Raw genomic sequence first — 6,000 nt, 5'->3', positions numbered from 1 at the left:
AGTGATGAAAGAGATTTTCACATATTGGGATATAGGGAAGCCATTCTGGCTTATACATGAGTTCACTTGAATTTTATGTTAGTTAAGATAGCCTGGTTGTGGCCTATCAAACAAACTTTGTACGTCTGCTTTAATTACTAGGGAAAAGGACACCCTGACCAGAAGTAAAGAATGTCCATGCTAAAAATGAAGAATTAAATGCCCTTCCTCCTGGGATTCCAATGCTGGTCCTTCTCTGATGGTAAGACGCCCTTCCCAGGGGCCAAGGCTGTACTGACTGGATGTGTACATGCTGGTCTGTTCTTTTTTGAATCATTGGAGAAATATAAGCCTCACTTCTTCAATGTTCTTTGTTCTGACAAGATATAAGACTGTGCAAAAAACCCTACTTCTCTAGAGCACGTTCTCAGAGTAATCTGAAAGCTGGCTACTGGGCTAGCTGTTTGTTTGGCTCCAATAGAACTCTTTTCTATTCTTATTATAAATTGTTTTTTGGTTATTTCTGTTGACAGAGCGCCAGGCTCTCTCTCAAACACTGGGAGGGGACAACTTCCCTGGTACCTCCTGGCTAATCTACAGGCCCCTCTAAACACACCTGGAAATTAGACAGACAGACACACACACATCTGAAGAAAGAAACAGGCAAAGCCCCAAGCACCTGGCTCAGAAGATTGAGGGAAGGATGAGAAAGACTCATCTTCTTCCTCCACCAAGGCAGAGTTCCCTCCTCCTTGGCTGAGGGGACCCAGCTCTGCAGAACGATGACCAATTCCAGGAGAGAGAAAAGGCATCGTGCAGCCGTGCTCCAAAGACAAGGCAGTGGCAGGAGCCTCAGCTTCACCTAAGGCCACAGGGATGGGAGGCCAGGCCTGAAGCTGCAGCCCCTCCTGCCTTTCCAGGTCCTGTGCTTCTGTTAGGGGTGTGTCCCCAGAAGTGGTACCGACCCGGGTTCTGGTGAGGTAGGCAACAGTGGGCCTCTGGGCTGGACACCTGGTATTTGTCAGGTGGAATAAAATTCAAGCTTTGTTCTCACTCCAAGGACAAAGTTAATGGCAAAAGTTGAGCTCTGCTGAAGCAGAGATAAGGTGCCCACTCCTGAGGTTAAGGAAGACTTCCCTGTGTGCACATGTTCAGGAAGGCTTCTTGGAGGTCAAAAAGGGAGGCCCCCCCCATAATAAGCGTGAACATGTATGTATAGGCCTCTGCGATGGGATCCAACTTAGAAGAACATTGCACATGCTACAGTTCGCAAGGGGCTCATAGCATATTGTTAAAGTATGGCCCATTATGGTGCCCTGACAAACAAGGGATGAAGTCACAGTGGCCACATTGCCCTGGGGGCAGACTGTACCTTCCTTAAGGCGATATCCTGTTTTCCCTGCTGGTGCCAGTTTCTCAAGACTACATGACCACCCGACTGTGAGACCCCTTCAACTAAGTGACCATAAGACCCCAGCTGCAGGCTAAAGATAAACTGAGGCCCCCTTCCTCCAGGGCACAATTTCCCATCGACAGGGTAGAAGAAGGGTTGGCTGTAAAAAGAGAGCACTGGTTTCTCTCTATAGCCAGTCACTTTCTTTCTTTCTTCCTATAATAAATCTTTCTCTGCTTGAATGCCTGGCTCACTCTCTTTTTCATCGCGCTTGCCTTACGTTTCTGGTACTGACACATGGGAGGGAAGACCCACTGCGGCCAGGTGGGCTCCTCTCCTGAGCCCACCTCTGGTAGTTCCCTCCCTTGGACCTTGCTAAGAAACCGAAGGGAGTCCCCAGGATGGGACTCTCCACTTGCCTTCCTGGATTGACATCCACACGCAGGCTCTAATTTCATCAGCTGCAGGGGTGAGTGAATTCCTGCTCTCTGGGATCCTCTTTCTCTGGTCTGGTTTTTGAAGCCCTAGAGCTAGGCAAAGGATCCCCTCAGCCCTTGGGCTCTGGTCTCACTTTGAAATAGGGGATGCCCACTTCAAAAAAATAAAATAGCTGAGCACCGAAGAATTGGTGCTTTTGAACCGTCGTGTGGTGGTGGAGAAGACTCTTGAGAGTCCCTTGGACAGCAAGGAGATCTAACTGGTCCATCCTAAAGGAAATCAATCCTGAATATTCATTGGAAGAACTGATGCTGAAGCTGAAACTCCAATCATTTGGCCATCTGATGTGAAGAACTGACTTATTTGAAAATACCCTGATGCTGGGAAAGATTAAAGGCAGGAGGAGAAGGGGATGACAGAGGAGGAGGTGGTTGGATGGCATCACGGATTCGATGGACATGAGTTTGAATAAACTCTGGGAGTTGGTGATGGACAGGGAAGCCTGGCGTGCTGCAGTCCATGGGGTCACAAAGAGTCGGATACGACTAAGTGACTGAACTGAACTGATTTCAAGGTAGATCCTGCTGCTGTCAGGCTGTCTGAGAAGCCCATGAGAGTGGGTATGCCTTTTCTCTGAGACCTTTCTCCTCGTTTTTCTCTCGCCCTAGTTTGCCCTCCCTCCGTATTCGTCTATAATGGGAAATTCTCAGTCCCAACCTACAAAATCTACCCCTTTAGGCTGCCTTCTCCAAAACCTAAAAATCTTGGGTTTTCCAGGAGAGATAAGGCCAACACGGCTCCCTTATCACTCTAACGCTGTCTGGCCACAGTCTCAACTGGATATTAGGTTCCAATGGCCAGAAAACAGAACTCTCCATTCCAGTTCTTTACGGGACCTCTGTAACTTTGGCTGCCGCAATGGCAAGTAGTCAGAGATCCCTTATGTTCAGGCTTTCTTTGCTTTCCACCCAGGCCCTCTCCTGTTCTACTTCTCAAATACTTTTAGCCTATCCTGGGCCACTTCCCCCCAATACTACATCTCCTGATCCCTTTTTGGATTTTTCCTCCTCTTCTTTTGACCCTTCTGACCACAGTGCACCTCCAATCGCCTCTAATCCCACCGTAGCAGACCCGGTTCCCCAACCTCCACCTTAGGTTCCCCCTCTCCTCTTGCTCTCAGGTGCAGGCTGCCACCACTTCTCACCCTCCCTCCAGGCCTGTTTGGAAGGGGCTCTGGGGCTTTGATCCATCCCTGCTACCAGAGTCTCAAGTCCCATCCTGACCTCCCTAAATCCCCTCCTCACACCTGGCTGCAAAGGGCCTTAAAGAAACAGGACCCTGAATCCCTCCTGCTCCCCTCCTTCCCTTAGTAGAGGTGGCTGGTACAGAAGGCATTGTTCGGGTACACATCTCATTCTCCCTCTCCGATTTATCTCAAATCAAGAAACGTCTTGGCTCTTTTTCCTCTGACCCTGACACTTGTTTCAGTTCAGTTTAGTCGCTCAGTCATATCTGACTCTTTGAGTCCCCATGGACTGTAGCATGCGGGGCTTCCCTGTCCATCACCAACTCTCGGAGCTTATTCAGATGCATGTCCATTGAGTCGGTGATGCTATCCAACCATCTCATCCTCTGGCATCCCCTTCTCCTCCTGCCTTCAATCTTTCCCAGCATCAGGGTCTTTTCCAATGAGTTAGTTCTTCTCTTCAGGTGGCCAAAGTATTGGAGTTTCAGCTTCAGCGTCAGTCCTTCCAATGAATGTTCAGGATTGATTTCCTTTAGGATGGACCGGTTAGATCTCCTTGCTGTCCAAGGGACTCTCAAGGGACACTTTTATTTAAAATAATTTAAATACTTCACCCAGTCTTATGACTTGACCTGGCATGATATTTACACTAGACTGTCTTCTACCCTCCTCCTAGAAGAGGAAGAACAAGTCTGTCAAGCTTCTCAGGCTCATGCCCATGAAATACATCAAACTGATGGTACTAAACCTGTAGACCTAGCTGCCATTCCCAGGGACAACCCTGACTGGGCCTACCAGGCAGGGCATCTGGGGTAAACAGCCCATAATCACACGGTGACTTGCCTTACTACAGCCCTCCAAAAAGCAGGACATAAGGCTGTTAACTTTGATACACTCAGAGAAATAACTCAAAGACCAGATGAAAATGCAGCACAAATTCTAGCTAGGTTAACAGAAGGCATTGTTCTGTTAACCTAGCTAGAATTCTGTCCCCACAAAAATATACAAAATTAGATCCAACTTCAAAAGAAGGTACTATTGTCCTGAATACCCATTTGATTCCCAATCGTCCCCAGACATTCAAAAAAAGCTAAAAAAAGGCAGAGAGGAAGGCCCGCAAACCTCTCAACGAGATCTTTTAAATTTGGCTTTAAAATTTTTCAATAAATGGGAAGAACAGGCAAAACTAGTAAACGCTCAAAGAGATTAGGCTAAATATCATCTCTGAACCTCTGCTCTACACAGCTCCAAACCTTAATCCTCTGACAGAGAAAAGAAATCATCTAGGCCCTGTTACAAGTGCAGTAAAGAAGGGCACTGGGCCCGCTCATGCCCAAAGCCCAGGTCCCCTCCGGGTCCATGTTCTAATTGTGGCATAAAGGGACATTGGAAGGTGGACTGCCCTAATCCTCTCTAGGGATCCGGACATCTCCTCCCAGTCCCGAGCAGGAGTCCTCAGACCCAGCTCTGCCCAGGCTCCTTGGACCGGCTGATGAAGACTGAAGGTGCCCAGAGCCCCAGGCCCCAACTCTCATCACCTTTACGGAGTCCAGGGTATCTCACAGTGGCAGGGAAGCCCATCTCTTTTCTTATCAACACAGGGGCCACCTGTTCTGCCACGCCTGCTTATTCCAGAAAAACTAGTCTTTCAGATCTCTGTCGTGGGGTTGACGGTTTAGTGCCTACACCACAGATTACCAAGCCTCTGCCTTGCACACTTCAAAATACCCCTTTCTCTCATTCTTTCCTCATACTCCCAAAATGCCCCACTCCAATCCTGGGAAGGGATCTACTCTTCAAATTCTAGGCTTTCCTCACTGTTCCAAATCTTTCTCCTGACCTGGCCTGGCTACTCCTTCTCGAACCTACTATTTCTTCACCTCCCCCATTACCCTCCTCGTCTGTAAACCCTATAGTCTGGGATACTCCCACCACACTCCCATTTATATTTGTCTAAAAGATCCAACAAAGTTTCCAATCAACCTCAATATCCTATTTCCCAAATACATCAACAGGGATTAAAACCCAACATCTCTAAGCTGCTGCGTCAGGGTCTCTTGTGCCCTACTCACTCTCCTTATAAAACGCCTATCCTACTTGTTAAAAAGCCAAATGGCTCCTACTGTCAGGGTCAGGACCTGACCCAGGGATTAAACCCAGGTCTCCTGCATTGCAGGCAGGTTCAGAGCTACCATATGATACAGCAATCCCACTCCTGGGCATATATCCAGAGGTGATAGGTGATGGAGAGAGAGAAACTGGGAGTTTAGGATTGACATATGCACACTACCATACTTAAAATAGATCACCAACAAGTACTTACTGTGTGGCATAGGGAACTCTGCTCAATATTCTATAATAACATAAATGGGAAGAGAATTTGTAAAAAAATAGATACATGTATATGTTTAATTGAATCACTTTGCTATACACCTGAAACTAACACACATTTTTAATCAACTATATACTCCAATCAATATAAAATAAAAATTTAATTAATTAATTAAAAATAATAAATATTGATATTGAGCATCTTTTCACATGCCTATTGGCCATGTGTATGCCTTCTTTGGAGAAATGTCTATTTAGATCTTCTGTCCATTCTTTAATTGGGTTCCCCGTTTTTATTACTGAGTTGTAACAGTTTTTCGTATATTTTGGAAATTAAGCCCTTGTCAGCTGCATCATTTGCAAGTCTTTTCTCCCAGTCTGTAGTTAGCCTTTTTTGTTTTATGGTTTCCTTTGCTGTGCAAAAGTATGTAAGTTTGACGAGGACCCATTTCTTTGTTGCTTTTCCTCATCTTTTTGTTTTCTGTTTCTACCAGAGTAGAAGCCATCTTGAACGGGCCTTCTGTCAGGAACTTTAATTCCCCTTAGATGGTTGCTGGGAGAAAGAGAAAGTTAGTTTTTTTTTTTTTGAATGACAAATAATACTGGATCATTA

Source organism: Bos taurus, chromosome 9 (assembly GCF_002263795.3).
Source record: "Bos taurus isolate L1 Dominette 01449 registration number 42190680 breed Hereford chromosome 9, ARS-UCD2.0, whole genome shotgun sequence".
Lineage (NCBI taxonomy): Eukaryota > Metazoa > Chordata > Mammalia > Artiodactyla > Bovidae > Bos > Bos taurus.
The sequence above is the reverse complement of the archived record's forward strand: the minus strand, read 5'-3'. Positions refer to the sequence as shown.